Below are 19,330 nucleotides of genomic sequence, written 5' to 3'. Positions count from 1 at the left end.
TGGTCTGGGAAGATCCCACATGCCGTGTAGTGGCTAGGCCCGTGAGCCATGGCTGCTGAGCCTGCATGTCCAGAGCCTCTGCTCCACAACGGGAGAAGCTACAACAGTGAGAGGCCTGTGCACCACCAAAAAAGAAAAAAAAAAATCACTCTCCTTTGAAAAGAAAAGCATGTGTTCTTTTGTGTAATCCATCTTAAACTTTAAAGTTTTTCATTCTGGGCAAAAGAAGTTTTCTCAATATTTTCCAAAATAAATATTTCTAGATGCACAGTAAGTTAGCAAAAGATGAGAATTTGAACTATGCAAATTTAGAAAATTTTAGTGGATTATGTTTGTCACTAATTTCTAGTATGAATCCTCCCAGTAGATCTTTTTAGAACTGTATTTAGTTTTTTTTTGTTGTTGTTGTTTCTTTTTTTTTTTTTTTTTTTTTTTTTTTTTTTTTTTTTTTTGCATATTGCCTTTATTTTGCAGAAAATGTTTTGCTGATTGTCTTTGGCTATTTTTTTCAGAAGAAAAATATTGCCATTGTAGGTTTAACAATACAAGAGGCAATTACATATGCTCAAAATAAACACATTCTATTGGGCAGAACAGTGAAATTTCCATTTCAATTAAAGTCTGTTGTCCTCAACTATGAATTTATTATTTTGTCCCTAACAGCTTAACTATGATAGCTGTCACAAAAGGGACCTGAAAACTACTCTGAAGCAACAAGGAATGCAATTGAAAGTATGCTTTTTATTTCACTAAATAAGACGAGTTGTTTATTAATTCTAGTGTGTCAAATCTTCTATATTCTGTAAGAGACACAAAAAAATAAGTTTCTGGATCTTAGCAAACAAAATTTTATTATGATCAAGTAATGGTGATTTGATAGTCCAACTGAGTTTTGTTTCCATACTTAAATTCATCTGTAGCATATAAACACAACATAGGACTACACTTGTGTTGCAGATGATGGGTGGGGTTATTTTTTGGATGAACAACAGAACATATATTCCTTTTCATATTTTAAAGTGAAGTTAATAAGATTTTTTTTCTTTCTTGACCTATGAGACCATCATTTTGTACCTAGATCAAATCCTGAGTAAAACTGGTAGACATAAAAAAAAAGTGTATATTTTAAGGAAAGGCTTTGGTTTACATGGAAGGTGGTGACAGAGACATCCATGAGGTTATGAGGCCAAGGTGTGATATTGGCTGTCAGTAATATCTGTGGCCATGACATGGTTCTTATAGAGTGAGAATCCTGAGGAGAAGGGACCTGAGATTATTTGGGTAAGATAGTGTTCACTGGGAAGGACTGGACTCCCAGCCCATTAGGTAGCTATGCTCTCTGAGACCCTGGTGTGAAGTTGCTCTGCTAGCTGACCACAGGTTGGGGTACTGATGCAGTCCTGTTGTGCTCAGGAGTAACATGATAGTATGTACACACATGCTGAGGCTGGGCTAAGTTCATGGGATCAGATCATGGACAACTTGCAAATGAATTGTCAGAATAGGTTGGAGAATTTTTCCAATTAGTGTATGGGCTAAGTATGAGCTTGTCCAAGTGGGGAGGGGTCCTAGACACAGCTTTGAGGACAGGGACAGGGATGGGCGAACTGTGGTTCCTCAGCATAGAGCATTTTTCACAGCCATGGGTGGAGAAAAGTGAGACAGGACCTCCAAACTAAAGATGGGGGTTGACAGCAGATAGAAGGAACTGAGTCCAGGGATAAGCTACTTCCATTAGTAATACACAGGTTGATGTTTGTCTCTGGGTTCTTCCATCTTATCTTTGTGATCCCTGCTTCTTTTTGCATCATAGCAAGCCCTTGCAAATCAGTTGTATTTAGTTTTAAGAGCTGTAATCTCTTTCTGGTAAGCCTTGACAGATATGCATTGAGTCTTGAGAATGCCGTGACTGGTAGTCATCCCCTGTAGACCCTCAACTCATACTATATGAATTTAGAGTTTTTATTTATGTAAGGAGTTCAATATGCACATATGGCTTGGACTGACCCCCTAGGCACCCACTCTCTGTTCACACACTTCCAGAAGTGGTTGCTCTCCGTCACAAAATCCAAGATGAAACAACACATGGTGTTTGGGTCCAGGTCAGACATACTCAACTTCAGCACTGGGAACATCCTCCTGCTGTTATTGGTGACCACCACCTGGTTGATGAGCTCTCTGAAGTGCAGCCATATCTAATTTTTCTTGGTTGACACTGGGGTTACCCTTCTCCCTGCCAGCCTGTGGCTCTCACTTCAAGGAGCTCAGCTGGTGGTCCACTCTATTGCAGGCTATTCTACAAGTTCTGGACACCAAGGGAGATTGTCCTCTTGCTGACCCTTCTTCATGGTCCTCCAACCAAGACTTACTTACCCAAGAGCCATATTTAACTCCTTTCAACAGCCACTCTTCCGAGAAAAGGAGCAGCAAAAGTCCGCAGTTCCCAGGCCGAGACCTGTGAGGAGAAGACTTGAAGGTAGGGGAGGGGCAGAGGGGTGAAAATAGAGGATATTCCTCTTGAACTTCTGCAAGGCATGACTAAAGTAGCTCTTTGTGGCATTGGATTTGCTTTAAACAATTAAAAATCAGACTATTGACTAGCACACAAATATTTATAAAATATACAAATAAAACTATTGATATCTTTGAAGGCCATTTTTAAACAAAAGGAACATTTTTAAATGTGCCAGGATATAAATTATGGGTATCTCAGGATTATTATAACTTTTCTATAACATTTTATTAGATCTTTATGGTGTTTTTAAAAATGTTGGCCACTGATATTTGAAATTTGATAGGTATTTATAAAGTTTCCTCAAAGGATTCTTATGACAGCTAAAATTTTTGACTATTTAGACAGACACTTTTGGCTGGCTACTCGGTAAAGTACCACATGCTGTGATTATTACTTTTTGTGCTTTCCAAGTCAACACCCAGATGCCTGTGAACCTGACCTGCACAGAGTAGTTATTTTGGTTCTTTAAACTGCCTGCCAAACTGTTGCAGTAGCTTTTTCATATGGGCAGATGGCCACTTCAGAACAAATCAAAATATAATATTTGGTCTCTGAACTTACTTTTGAATTCAAATCTTTGAATATGAATGCTAACTCAGATTGAATTTTGGGTTTGACTAATTGTTTTGATGTTCTTAGGCAGTTTTCATGAAACATATTTGATCAAATAACAACATGGACTTCAGTTCTTATTAGTTGTATAATGTCCCTTCTGGTGTGTTAAATGCAATAAAATTTTGAGGATATATACTAATATGTAGCTCCTACTCAGCATATGATGAACAAAATATGTATTAACAAGAGACATCAATCCATTTCTGAGGTTATGCACATAGTTTACTGCTGAAATGCAGTAAAACTTTAAAATTTGTAATTTCTGGCCAGAGTTTATGAGAAACATGAATATGAGCAAAATAGGTAAATTTAGTGTTTTTTTTAACAAGGTAGGTATGGCACAGACTTCAAACTATAACACAGATTTCAAGCAAACAAGGATAATTACATTGATTTAAGCAGTTCTTTCCCATTTATTCATATTATTTTTTGTCTTAATTTAGGCCTAGCTTAATTCACCCCTCCCTCCCTCCTTCCTTTCCTCCCTCTCTCCCTTCTTTCCTTTCTTCCTTCCTTCCTTCCTTCCTTCCTTCCTTCCTTCCTTCCTTCCTTCCTTCCTTCCTTCCTTCTTTCCTTCCTTCTTTCCTTCCTTCCTTCCTTCTTTCCTTCCCTTTCTTCTGTTCTGCCTTTCTTTCTCCTATCTCTTTAAACTGCAGTCCTGAGTATAACAGATGGTTTCAGATTAATCTAATTAATTACAACTAAATAGCCACTTATGTCATTAACCCAGGATACTTCCCTGGGCTACTCAGATCCAAATGTAGATTTCATATTTTCAATGGAACAATGTTTGTTAGAAAATATATTTCATATTGTATTATAATCTTTATAATGAGAAAAATGTTAATTAAAACCAAAACCATTAGTCACCTGTAAGATTTGAAATATATGAAAAGTTTGGTAACACTCTGTTGGTGAGGCTAAGGAGGAAAAATCAGTCTAATATTTTGTTTTTCAAAATGTAAAATGGGACATCCATGGAGAAGATTTTATCAATATCTAACAAAATCATAGCTGTATTTGGCCTTTGACCTATCAATCCCTCTTCCAGGAATCTGTTCCAAAGTTCCAAAAGTACACTGACATTAGTTTGAAATGACATGTATCAAATGTTCTTCAATGTAACATTATTGGTACTAGTAACAAAATTGAAATCACACCCAAAATCCAAAATTCTGACACCAAAATCCAACAGTTATATAAACTGCAATGTATCTACACAGTGGATTACTATGTGCTTGCGCAAAGCAGTTGGGAAGATCTCTACAAAATGGATTATATATTGTATATTTTGGAGTATAAATTGTTAAGTGATAAAAGGAAGTTGCAGAAAATTGTGTATAGTATGTCACCTTTTGTGTAAGAAACCCTCCTTTCCTTCCTTCTTTCCATCCTTCCTTCCACCCCTTTCACTCTCTTTCATCTCTGTTTCTTTTCTTTCTTTATTATTTCACAGTTTGTGCTTTTTTAATATATATATTTGCAAAAATAAATAAAGGAAGGAGAGAAGAAAAACTCATAAAAATTGTTCCCTATACGGTAACTGTCTCTCCATTCTTAAAAGTGGGACATTGAAATTGTCTACTATTATTGCACTTCTGTCTATTTTTCTAGTCAATTCTGTCAGTGTTTGTTTTATATATTTAGGTGCTCTGATGTTGCATGAATATATATTTGTAATTGTTATATCTTCCTGGTGATTTGACCTTTTATCATTATATAATGTCCTACTTTGTTTTTGTGATAGTTTTTTGTTCAAATTGACAATAAATTTTAAGCATAATTAACTGTCATTAGCACAAATTCATGAACTGTATCTTCGCTTTTCTCATTTTTTGAAACCTTATATTTATAATCATAGTTATCCATATTTGATAAATAAAATTATTTATAAAGAATTCAAGTTATAAATAAATGGAAATGTATCATTCAATTTTTGTTTTCTTGCTAGTGGAGGACATTAAGCAAAACTAAGATTTTTAATTCATAAATATGGTAATAAAATTGAACATGTATTTAAAGTATGGAAATAGTATAACTGAAGAATAAAAGAAACATAATAAATGCTTTATTATCATTAATGTTAAATTCTTTTGATTACTGATTTTAATTGAAGATTTAAAAAATACACTATAAAAATACATTATAAATATATTTGCATTATAAATCTGTATTTAAAACTTGTAAATGTTGATAGAACTAATTGTCCTGTTGAATAATGGAACAGAGTTCCTCATCTAATTATTTAATTTTTATGATCCTTGTTAAATAACAGTTAACTATTTGAAACATGCTGTTCATTTTTGTATGTGTTTTACAGAAAGAAATTGTATTCTGTCATAGCTTACATTTCTAAATTCAAAAAGGCAAATATTTCAAGACCTTTATTATCTTGATCATTTTGACACATTTAAAAATTATCCAATTTTAACAAAGATGTCCTTACCAGGAAATGGTAAGTTCTACTGACAAGTTAAAACAAATGATCAATTATTATTTTTAATTATATTTGTTGCTGGGAAAAAGAAATTGTAGAAAACTAGTCAGAGAAGAAGGATTATATCCTTTAATTTGTAATAAATTTATTTGTAAAGATGGGTGATGTGATGCCTAGCTGTGAAAATAAGTAACATGACAAGTAAATATTAAAGCCATGGAAGTAATCTAAAAATACCTGGATAATTATTGCAGATTATATAATTGTGGGTTTCTGGGGTAGGATTGGAGGTACCAGCCACTTTCCACTGGAAACAAAGCTTCAGTGACTTATATTCTATTGCCAGAAGAACTGGGGAATTTAAACATAGAAATAGAGTAATTGGATGATTTATTTCATAAACATACATTTTTAAATGTTGCTGATGACTTTTCTTGAAAGTAAAGCCAGAAGGATTTTAAGATTCTTAAATGTAAATATTAGAAATGACTATTATAATACTTTCCATGATAAAATTATTTGAAACTTACTCTTGTATATTCCCAATGAAAGGTGATTCTTATTTTTTATTGTGGCTAATTTAATGAAATAATATTTTATACAAAACACAATTTTCCTAACTTGGAAATTATAATTAATTAAATTAAGAACACATTTGAGTTTTGAGTGTTGTCATTTAGACAGGGTATTATCAGGGCACAATAATCCACTTGGTGAAAATTTAGTCTAGTTGAAGGCCAATTATTTTACTTCCTTGTAATTCACATGATATGTCCTTGCAAATAGAAGCAGCCGCTAGCCAAGTAACTAGGGAGAAAAAAAGAGCCTTGGGTGGGTGATATTTCAAATTCAACAGTATAAAGCAAAGAAAAATAACATATTTTAACACATAAAAAATGCTAGAAAAAATGTTTACATGCATGATTCTAGTTTGGTAATTGCTTCTATTCTAAATTTTTTCATATCAATTCAACAATAAGCACCTTCCTGTCATATAAATCACTATCACTTATAAGTAAGTAGGGTTGTAGTTTTAAAGTATTTGGTTTTATCAAGTAATATATGCTCATTAAAAAAATCACATGTTAAAGAATGTTTTATATTAAATATCAACAGAGTCAGAGCACTTCTTCACTTCTAAGTCTACTCTCCAGACAAGTTCTTCACAATTGTTTATATTTTGGTTATTTCCCTTCTCAAACAATATATATTTTCTGAATTTATTAATATCAGATAACATTTATTATTCCCCCAATACCAAATATAAATATTTAACTCACTCAGGTCCTCTTCTCCAACTGTTTTAGTCAATTATGTTATCGTTTTGGTTTTTCTGTCAATTATCTTTAGTATAAACAATGTAATTAAACTCAATCATTTTTCTATAGTCCTTTAATTCAGTTTTCATACTTTATATGACAATTTTAATGCCCTTGCTTCTCTACCCAATTTTCTTCACAATCTGCTTTGTGTAAGTTACATTTTTATCATAGCACTTGGATTTTCATTCCATCCTTAAACATAGCATCTTCTTTCCGTGGCCTGAAGATTGACTCAAAATTGAAAGTAAATAAACAATATTTTCATCATTATGGTTGCAAACATATTGAGCAATAAAATACCAATTATCTTCCCATCTTTAGGAGTTCAAATCCAAATGCTCCTTGAGGGAGAATGTTAGGCTGAAAGAATTTCCTCAGTTGGTAAAAAATCATTTAAAATTATATTTGGAAAATAATTTCCATCCTCAGTTTCTGTCATTTTTGGAGGTTATATTGGCCATTTAAAAATTGCATGTACTGCTTTTATTCTCAACATTTTTCAGTTCTAAATCATGCTTATCATTATGTTCTACTACCTTTATTTCTTAAAAGTACCTGTAATGATCTCCACTGGAATTTTATTACCTTCTCTGTTGGGTTTTCTCTTTGTTTTTCTTTTATTATAACTTTCTTTTGCTTAATTTACATATTAGTTTCTTTTCTTCCCTTAAGCTCATAATGAAAGATCTTCATAAACTATGAAGTTAACAAATAACATTTCTGAGTCCTAAGCACTATAGTGTTGATTTTATAGCTTAGGAATTTCTTTAATCTCCTAAAAATGAAATATATACATATATATAGACAGTATGTGTTCTCCCAGCTGATTGGTAAATAGGACTGTCTTCTATTTAGGTCTGTACTCAAGTGGGGTATTATAGGATGAGAGGTTACACAGAATAATCTCTCTTTTTCACCTGAACATAGCAGTCTGCCTTGCTGTTGATAGCACAAGGACCAAGCTGACAAAGGCTTTACTATGAATCAACATTCAGACTATTGATCTTATTTAGGATTTAAATGTTGTATTTAAATTTTTTTTAAAGTTTCGTTTTGAAGTAATTGTAAGTTCATTAGCAGTAATAAGAAATAATGCAGAGGGGTCTCACGTACTCATTTCCCAGTTTCTCTCAATGGTGACATCTTAGATTATAGTACAATATCACAACCAGAATATTAACTTTTATGTAAGATGTGTGAAAAGTCAAGGCTTAATTTTTTTTAACCTATCAGATTGCTCTAGTACCATTGGTTTAAAAGACTATCTTTTCTCCATTGAATTGTTCCTTTCACTTTTGTCAAAAATCATTTGGGCATATTTGTGAGTTTATTTCTGAATTATCTGTTGTCTTCTATTGGCCTATGTGTCTATTCCTCCACTCACACCACACAGTCTTGATTACTAAAGATAGTATAAGGATGAATTGGGAGATTGGGACTGACATATATACACTATTGATACTACGTATAAAATAAATAACTAATGAGAACCTACTGTATAGCACAGGGAACTCTACTCAGTGCTCTGTGGTGACCTAAATGAGAAGGAAATCCAAAAAAGAGAGGGTATATGTATACGTATAGCTGATTCACTTTGCTGTACAGTAGAAACTAACAAAATATTGTAAAGTGACTATACTCCAAAATAAATAAATAAATAAATAAATAAAGCAGTAATTAAAAAAAGATAAAGAAAAAAATAAGGCTTAAAATTGGGTAGACTGGCTTCTTCTACTATATTCTTCATTTTCCAAATTCCTTTTGTTCTTCTAGTTCCTTTGTTCTTTTCCTTATATATTTTTAAATAATCTGGTCTATACAAAAATTCTTGCTGATGCCTTGATGAGAATTGTTTTAAAATTATATATCAATTTTGGCATAATTGAAATCCTTACTGTTATGAGCTAAATTGACTCTCCCCAAAATTTATGTGTAGAAATTTTAACCCCCCAGACTTAACAATATGAGAATGTGACTATATTTGGGATATGGTGTTTAAAGAGGTATTTAAATTAAAATGAGGTAATTAGGATGGGCTGTAATCCAACCTGATTTGCAATTAGGACACAGACACACATAGAGGAAGACTCTGAAGGTACAGAGAAGAGATGGCCATTTACGAGCAAAGAAGAGAAGCCTTAGGCAAAATAAAACCCTGCTGACATCTTGATCATGGACTTTAATAAGCCTCCAGGATTGTGAGAAAATATATTTATTTTATTTATGCTACCCAGTCTTTGATATTTTGTTATGATGGCTCTTGCAAAACTAACAGTTACCAAGCTGAAGCTTCCAATCTATAAACACTGTATGTCTTCCATTTATTTAGAACCTCTTTGATATTTTTCATGAGCATTTTATAGTTTTTTGATGACAAGTCTTGTAAATATTTGATTATTTGGATATATTTCTATAATCTCACTGCCCATAGTTAATTCCTAGCAAATAGGTTTACAATTAATATTTTATGTTTGTTTTATATCCTGTATCCTTGCTTAACTTATTAATTCTAAAAGGGTATTTTTTTGAGTATATGTGTATTCCTAGACTTCAGTTTGTATATAATCATATCATCTGCGAATAGAGACAATTTTATTTCTTTCTTACCTACATATCTGTCTTTTAATTATTTTTCTTGCCTTACTGAACTTGCTAGAACACCTCATACTACGTTAAATGAGTGCGGTGAGAGTGAATATCCTTGCCATGTTCCTGATCTTGAGGAGGGAAATAATTCAGTCTTTCATCATTAAGTATAATGTTAACTTTGGGATTTTTGGTTTTGTTTTTCTTTTTGTTTTTGATTTCCATAGATGCTGTTTATCAGGTGGAAGAAGTTATTCTCTATTCCTACTTTTCTGAGAGCTTTTTGTTTGTTTGTTGTTTTTACAACATGAATGGTTGTGAAATTTGTCAAACCCTTTTTCTGCATTGAATTATATGACCATGGAATTTTTTTTTCTTTAGGATTGGGTAAATTACATTGATAATTATTGAATATTGAACTGGCTTTACATGCTGAGAATGAATATCAATTGGTAATGGTGTATAATTATTTTTATATATTGCTAATTCTATTTATTAATATTTTGCTAAGGATTTCTACATTTATTTTACGATGGAAATTGGTGTGTAGTTTTCTTTTTGTGTATGTTCTTTTTCTTGTTTTGGTATTACTATAATAATACCGTCATAGCAATAGAAATAAAAATCCAGTATTTTACTTCAAAAACTGTGATCCTCATGGACAAGATCTGTGATTTCTGTCATTAAACATGTGGGGATAGGGAACTAACAAGCCATTATTTTTAAGTTTAACACTTGTAATTTATTCTCTGGAATCATATGATCATTTATCATATGTGATTGTCAATAGGTGAATTTTACAACTACAGTAAGGGGTGGTGGGGAAGTACAAAGAGATTCTTCTAATACCAGACACAAAACTGAATTTCTGTGTAATTTAGAACAAATTGATTTAACCTAATGGAATTGAAATTTCTATGCTGTAAAATGGGAATTATGATGCCAACTATTAACAGTATTGGGGAAATCAAATGAAATAATATAAGTAACATCTTGTAAGAACATAGATTCTTTAATAAGCTCGGTGAGAAATTAACTATATCTCTATTCTCTATCATCTATAGAAATAGAAAAAAATAGAAAGATGGATGTGGGCTGGGGATAAACAGGATTTCCATTTCCAACATCCATCATGTCCTTAAAAGAGAATGTAGACTAGGCTTTGGTGGGTTTGACAGGAAAGTCAGAATCCAAGTTGCTCATAAATATTTCACAGGAAGGACATAGATGCTGCTTAAAGTTCTTTCTGAATGGTGTTAGGTGACTTGATTCTGAAAAAGCTTTGAGCTTAGAAAAAATGAGCTTTGCGTATTGACAAGAGTCTTCACATGGGAACAGAGTCAAAATTAACAGACTCTGCAACCCAAAGGAGGCTGGCTGAATATTCCCGCTACCTTTGCTCTGATCATGTGACCATCTCATGCTTCTGTCACTTTCATTAAATAAAAATTAATCTTAACATATTTGGGCAGGAGTGGGGGTGGGTTGGCATGGGTGTCTACTCTGTCAATTTAAAAAATATCCTTTAGTTCTCATCATCTAATCAGTTGATTTCAGCTCCATTTTCTCCCTTTTCTTTCTTTATCACTGCCTAACCTTGTCCCCTAGGAGTTTCAGACCTTGTTATTCATAAATGGCATAACTTCATGCACCCTTTTCCTTTTTACTCAAAGGTTTTCTTTAAAATTAAAGGATTACTTGGCTGATTATAAAATTCTTGCATCACATATTCTTCCTCTCAGTATATTTTAGATACTGATCAAACTGTCTCCTTGCATGAATATTACTGTGAAGATGTCGAATCCATCTTGATATTTCACACTAGTAGGGGGAATGATTTTTTCCCCTCCTTCTCCTAGGATTCTTTCTTTGTACCTGAACTTTAACATCTTTACCAGAATATGCTTTGATTTGGAATGGTAGGTATGAATGTTAGGTTTCATTATTTCTTGGAAATCTATGAGCCCCTTCAGTCTACACATTCATTGTCTTTATTTCAGAAAAATGTTGAAAAAATTATACTTTAGACTCTTTCTATATTTTCATTTGCTTAGTTCTTCTTAAAAATATCAATAATGCATGTTAGATATACCTTTTTAAAGTCTAGCGTTCCTTCTATGATCATGTTTACATTCCCCTTTCTCTCTCCCTGCTCCACTTCCCTCCCTCCCTCTCTTTCTTTCTCTCTGAGGCACCCTCATAACTACTTATAAACATCTAACTTTTTCCACCTATAACGGGCATTATTCTCTACACTGGCTTTTCATTTTTTGTCATATTGTGACATTTTGCAACTCAATTCTATATTCTTTGGACATCCTATAAAGTCTCTTTGGAATATTTTTTTCTCATTGTTCAAATTTCACTTATTACATATAAAGATGATATTATCTATAAATTTTGTGAGAATAATGAGAAGCATTTCTTTCATTCCTTTGTTTTACTGTAACTATCTTTTATCGGAAATGACCATTTACTGATTTAAAGAAAAATGTTTTGCGCATAGAACACGTATCATTTTCTTTCTAAGTATGATCCATCTTTGAATTATTTTTGCTGCTTGCCAGAGATGTTGACAACTGTGGTAACTGGGACTATCTGGGGCGTGGATTCAGAGGTGTTGACTCCAAACTTTTCCTCAACAAATTGCTTGGGTGACAGAAAAATCTTCTTTGATATTCAGCGTACATTTGGCGGATGTGAAAACCATTCAATATTTAAGGATGGGGAAATTTATAGCTGATCACGGGTGACTAGAGAGATGGAATGGCTAAAGGTGTTAAGGGAAGAGGAGGGTTGTTCTTCATAGATCAAGAAACTGTCACTGCCTTAGACTACAGCTCATGTGACCATTTTCACCCCAGAGCTGCTGACAGTATGAGGGGTAAGCCCTCTGTCTGTGTCTGCTACTGTTAGAAATGTATTCTGCTATTAAGCAAAAACCAGAAGCCCACTCTACCATTGCTGCTAAATTACTCTCAAAGTTGCTGACATTCACTGCTGCGTAAAATCACCTTTAAAAAAACAGCTTTATAAAATATAGGTTAAATATTATAAAATTCACCCATTTCACGAGCATTTAATTCAATAAATTTTTGTATATTGCAAAGCTGGTCTGCCTTTCTTTGCCTCCACCCCTGCATACACTCTTCTCCTAGAATGGAGGTTCCACGCCAAGAAGACCATGAGCAAGATGCCTTCTTCTGTCGTTATGGTACTGCTACTGTCACAGCCCTCAGGTCCTGAAAGAAACTGAAATAGCAAAGTAATATTCTGTTTCTTCTTTCTTCCTTCTAAATTCCATCTAGTGCCTCCAACTGGCAGAAACCAAGAGAAATTCAGAAAGCTAGGTTGTTTGAAATATGTGGCTTGCAGGTTTATCCCTCAAAAGTAGAGAAGAAAGTGCAGAACGGAAAGTGTAATATTGAGAGCCCATCGTATTAAAAGCTAGAGTATCCAGAGCACCCCTCAACTTATAAAATCATGGATTGCCTCCTCTATTCCTGTCTTAGCCCATTCAGGCTGGTATAACAAATTACCATAGACTGGGTGACTTATAAACAACAGAAACTTATTTCTCACACTTCTGGAGGCTGGGAAATTCAAGATCAGGTGCAAGCAGGTTTGGTGTCATTCATTCATGAGGGATCTGCCCTTATGACCTGATCACCAACCAAAGGCCCCACCTCCAAATGACATCCCACTGTAAATTAAGTTTTAACATATGAATGGGGGCACTAATATTTAGTCTATGGCAATGCTTTTCCTTCTCCCCTCTATTCAGCTCTCAGTGAAGCAACTTTCAGGCTAGGAAAGAAAGTGTACAGATGGTTTTATTTATTTTTATTATTTATTTGTTTTTTATTTGCCAGGTATCTGCTTTTCTGTCACAAATATCTGGGTCCCAACAGGATATATTCCACAGTACCCAGAGCCTTCCTGTAACTCTTGATGTCTTAACTGTCATTTTGTAGAGATTATTCAGAATAAGATACTTAAGTGTTTGGAAATGTACAAATATCTTGGAGACTGAGGAAGTTTGTGAAAATAAATATCATGCACTCTTATTTAGGTTAATATTTCACATTTTTTGGCTAGTATAATTCTATTTGTATATTGAAGTTTTTTTTTTCTATTATATTAAATCTTGAATTTTCTACTATTCTTTTGTTCTTTGGGGCATTTGTCAGGGGTTGAAAATATGAGATTGAAATAAGATGCTTTTATTCCACTGATTTTTAACAGAAAATTTGCATTCTCTACTTCCAGTCTGTCTGAAACAAATTTCTAATTGTCTCTCAGGAGAAACAATACTGTTCCTTCACTCAGTACTTTTTGTTTGCTGTTGTTGTTCCAAAGTTCATATCATGGGTCTGTCAAAGCAAAATTATAAATTGCAAGTCATTAAGGTATGGTGAATGCCCATCTGTGTAAGAACATGTCAAGGAAATGTTTACCCAGTTGTAATATCACTGGCCAATCTACTATCTACTACTGTATATAGTATGTGTCTTAATATCCTAGGGCTGCTATAGCAAAATACTACAAGTATATGACTTAAAGCAAGAGCAATTTATTTTCTCACAGTTCTGGTGGCTAGAAGTCTGGAATTGATGTGTCAGCAGTGCCAGGCTCCCTCTGGAGACTCTCGGGAAGAATACTTCATTGCCTCTCCCTAACTTCTGATGATCACTGGCAAACACTTGGCGTGCCTTGACTCGAAGTTTCATCCCTCCAACCTCTGTCTCCACCATCACATGGCCCTTTACCCTGCGTGTCTACCTCTCTGTCTCTTTCTCCTTATAAGGACACTAGTCATTGGACTTAAGGCCCACCTCAATCCAATATGACCTTACCTTAAGTTGGTTAAATCGCAGAGACACCGTTTCCAAATAAGGTCACATTCACAGGTGCCTGGGTTCAGGACTTCAATATATCTTTTGGTGGGACACAATTCAGCTCATAACAGTACTAGATATTAGTAGCATGGAGCTGGAAGATTTGGTAGATTTTTAGACCAATGGCAGCCAACATATAGTATATTGATATTTATATCAAACTGACTAAAATTACCTAAAAATTTCCAAAAATGAATAAATCTTCAACTTTGAAACTACTCACCTGCTTATTCCATTTTCTATTCAAAATAAATATACAAAGTATGATGTGTGTGTGTGTGCACATGCTATATGTATCTACATGGATTTATGTGTAGGACTTTTCAAAATCTTCATTTCTAATTTACAACTGTAAAACTGAATTCTGAAGCTTACACTAGAAAGAAATCAGGGCTTCACATTGAGGTGGTAAAGTTACACATACATCAATTCTGATAACTAAATTATTCAACCAATTACTTTTTTTTTCTTTTTTAATTGAGATACTATTTACATATAACACTGTGTAATTTTAACCAAAGATAGGAAATCTGAGAGGAATGAAATATTATGATAAAACATCATAGCCTAATTGAAGTTGGGGGACAAAGTCTTGGTTGCTATGACAGTAAATTACTCTTAGTTTGAGTAAGAGCTTCTCACATACCACTATGTTCTATTTAAACATGACTAGGATTTCAGGTGATCCTATGACCAGAGCTACTCATTGTCAACTGGGCAAAATCATATCATTAAGCCATAAAGTCAAGTGGGCACAGCAGAAGTTGACTATATAATGAAAATGATACATTCAGGATTAGGCCAAACAGTTTGAATTTGACTTCCTATCTTCTAACTGTATTTTATTTTCTTTTCTGTCATTATCCAAGATAATTTTCTTTCTCATGAGTAGTCCTAAATGGTTTCTTTACAAATCTATCATGGTAGTTTTGATAGTAATTTGGAGGATGGAAATAGCAATAATAATAAATGTACGTAGGGCATTCCAGTGACTTCTGGAGAGACATGTTCTCCTGATCTGAAAGGCAACAGGAAAAGGAAAGAGAGGGCACAGCCTCTGAATGTTTTTATGTTTTTGCAGAAATGCAGTTACCATAGAAATTCAATGCAGAGTCATGTTAAGGGGTTAAAATATACAAGCAACCCATCTTAAACACACTACATAAGGAAAAAGCTGAATTTTGTTATATCTAGTGTAACACATTTAAATTAACATTACTATCAAACACTCAGTAATTTGGCATTGTAAATCTCTTAAAAACAAAATTATCATAAACATCAAACAAATAAGTCTTTCACAGCTTAAAAACAAACAAACAAGCAAAAAATGGGGCCTCAGGTTAGGATTCAATGTGACTTTTTTCAATTTTGAAAAACTCATGAGTTTAATAGGAGTTAAGAAGAGGAAGGACATGGGGGAGATTGCTAAAGAATTTCTTCCTGGGGTGATGCAAATATTTCAAAATGAGATAGTGGTGATGCTTGCAGAACTCTGTGAATACACCAAACAATGAACACTTAACCACTAATGCTAAACATTGCACACTTTAAAGTGGTAAAATGTATGGTAAGTAAACTATATTTCCATAAAGCTGTTATTTTGAGAAAAACAACTTATGATAGGCAGTCTCTTCCTGGGTGCTGGTATTGTATATAAAGATGATATGTTACCTAGTTCCTGAAATGTGACCACTTTTCTCTCTAATCAAACTCAGGAGTATATTTTTTCTCTTTGAGTACAATTAAAACAAAAATTTTAAAAGTAAATTATTCAAAACACAATTTAATTTATACCAGAACATGAATTTTATTAATTTGTAATTAATTTTAAAAACTGATTAAGACTGTAACTCTTAAATTTTTACCTCGATTTACTCATTCTGTTTCCTTATCCATAAAATGGGGGCATTTATCATATAATAAAAAAACATGTAAAGCAATTAGAATATTTCCTAGTGCCTAGAAGGTGCTTTATAAATATTTATTATTATTAATAAGTAATGCACAGGCCATACTCACTTCTCCAATAGAATATTTTTATACTTTACCAAATAAATTTCTTATTTTCCAGTATTATTTTTTCCTCAATTTTTTTCACAAGCTGTCCACTCGAGAACACAAGAATTTTAAACACCAATCTTCAGCTCAATTAGTTTATAAAGTAGGTGTGAAATCACAAAACTTCAAGATATTGTCTATTTTTTTCAGAAGTCACAGGTCTTTTCAGGAATTAGGAGGTTCCCATCACATATGAAAACAAAGTAACATTGTTAAAAGAATACCATTCAACTGGCATAAATATTGAAACATTCTTTAAGATAGAATTCTTCAGTTTTATAATTTAGTGAATTCTAAGCTCCTATTTACCATTTCCACGCCTAAAATCTTGATATTATTCCAATTCCTCATGCTCAGTTCAGTAATGATTATGCATTCTCATTATGAAATTTGGAACTTACCCAGTTGTACCTGTGAGTGGATGGATGCAGCAACCCCAGCCCGACAGAGGGGTGATTACCAAGGTCTCGATCCCTTTAGATCCCCCTCGATCCCTTTAGTTTGGGCCACAACAGGGCCAGATTCATGGGCACTTGACCTGGGCAGTCCCACAGGTCAAATGAAGGGCCCCATACTTAAAAGAACCTGATGCTTGGTCTATTGCTCTGCTGTCACTGTTTTGAAATTCTTAGTAATTTTTGAACAAGGAGTCCTACATTTCATTTTGCACTGAACACAGAAAATTATATAGCTAATCCTGGGTCATAAAGCCAGGTAAGCTACCAAATCCTGTGGTAATAATTAAGGGTAGCAGGAAATTAGTATAGGTGTTTGAGGAGGGAGAGGATGTGTATTAATGGTACCCTGAACCTACCTGCAGCAATGGTGTCTGTACCTCTTCTCACTAACCTCTCATAAGTTTCTCCTCAGAAACACGGACAAGAACTATGGAGGAGGGACTTCCCTGGTGGCACAGTGGTTAAGAATCCGCCGGCCAATGCAGGGTACACGGGTTTGAGCCCTGGTCCGGAAAGATCCCACATGCCGTGGAGCAACTAAGCCCGTGTGCCACAACTACTGAGCCTGCACTCTAGAGCCCGTGAGCGACAGCTACTGAGCCCGCATGCCTCAACTACTGAAGCCCGCGTGCCTAGAGCCTGTGCTCCACAACAAGAGAAGCCACTGCAATGAGAAGCCCGTGCATCACAATGAAGAGCAGCCCCCACTCGCCGCATCTAGAGAAAGCCTGCACACAGCAACAAAGACTGGACACGGCCAAAAATAAAATAAAAAAATAATTAATTAAAAAAAAGGTTCTGGTTCAAAAGATAAAATGCATATACAAAGCTTAAAAAAAAAATGATGGAGGAGCGGTTTTCCAAACCTCATGCACAGAGAAGGGAATCTGTATGAAGCAAGGGATGGATGGGAGGTGTCTTGCTTACATCTCTATTCAAGGAAGACTTCTGCAGTAAAGATAGCTGGTTGACAGCCTTCAGCTGCCCCAAGATTGGCCAATGTGTTCTTGCCGGACTGCTTCCCCAGTGACTAAGCACTTTGACGTACTAGAATCACTATATTCCTGCCCACCCCTAGATTCCTAGAGTCCCTGTAATGGTAGACTTTGCTTAGGGAGTCTGATTACCTAGTCAGTTAGCTAGCATCCTCTCTCTCTCTCTTTCAAATATATATATAATTGCTATTGGGATCATGGGTAAATTTTTGTTTCTTTCACCCTGCTTTGCTTATGTGTATATTATTTTTTTTTGCAAATACATGTGCTACTTCAAGGACTTATAATATTGTTGGAAATCATCAAGAATAACACATTTTGTGATCTGTTTGAAAGGAATAAATGATTTCACCAACCTACATTTACTGACTACTCATGAAATGCAAAGCTTCACCTTACTTTACCCTATCATCAGAAAAATGATTCCAGTTTTGGTACAAAAGGATACTTCCAAGTATCCTTTCTGCAAGATTGTAGAAAAGCAATCTCATGTATATTACATGATAGCTTTTACGTGAATTACTGCTGCTGCAAATCAGTGGGCAATGTATGTGGACAAATACTCAATGTTTTAATGTTTTTTTAAGTATAGGTTGCACTTTTGCATTTCATGGTGCCTTTTAGAATTAACTATATCTTTTTTTATCTTTTCTTTAATGTCAAGAACTATGTTTTGAAATATTCAAACACATGAGAAAAAGGCTTATTGAAGTAAATATTCTGCAATTAGTATTTCTCATGCCACTTATACCATGATTACATGAAATGTAAAATCACTGCTTTTGAGTATTAGGAAAAACATAGAAGGAATCATAATTACAGGCAAGTTTTATTAGGAAATGTTTAGGCTAACTCTGAAATTCAAGTATAAATAGGATTTTTTAAAATCTCAGTTTATAGTTATCACAAGTATGTGTGATAAGTTAAGTTTTGCTAACCAGTAAATTGGGGTGGTCCTTGAATCTTCCTTTGGCAGTTCCTCCCCTTCATTTCAAATCAATCAGAAAGTCTTACAGACTCTATGTCCTAAACCTTTCTTGAAGCCCTCTCCTCCACCCTATTTCTGCTGGCATTGGGCTCACGCTCATTTTTTCTTCATTTGAGTGCTCACATTCTGGCCTCCCTTCTGACTCTCCATTGTTGCCAGTGTGATTGTTCTGAAATGGAAATATGGTCATTCCTCTGCAATTCACATCTGTCATTGAGTTCCCAGAGCCTAGCTTGAAGTAAAATACTTGTTAGCAATATATTTGAGAACTTTTGTGATCTTACTCCTGCTTGCTTCTCAGACTCATCCCTGTCTGCCTACAAAACCTCTCTGCTCTGGCTCTGAACTCCCTGTCATCATTCAAAAGTTCCATGAGTTTTCACAGCCCTGCAAGTTGCATCTTCCGTTGCCACTGCCTGGAATATATTCCCCTCAGCTCAATCCTGAAAAATATAACT

The 19,330-nt window shown here is 34.2% G+C and overlaps 1 pseudogene; it reads right to left on the bottom strand.

Moving 5' to 3' along the window:
• Positions 1-1,734: 1,734 nt before the first annotated feature.
• Positions 1,735-14,229, bottom strand: LOC116751127 (annotated as a pseudogene).
• Positions 14,230-19,330: the final 5,101 nt, after the last annotated feature.

Source organism: Phocoena sinus, chromosome 3 (assembly GCF_008692025.1).
Source record: "Phocoena sinus isolate mPhoSin1 chromosome 3, mPhoSin1.pri, whole genome shotgun sequence".
NCBI classification, from domain to species: Eukaryota; Metazoa; Chordata; class Mammalia; order Artiodactyla; family Phocoenidae; genus Phocoena; species Phocoena sinus.
This window is presented reverse-complemented; position numbering and strand designations above follow the sequence as displayed.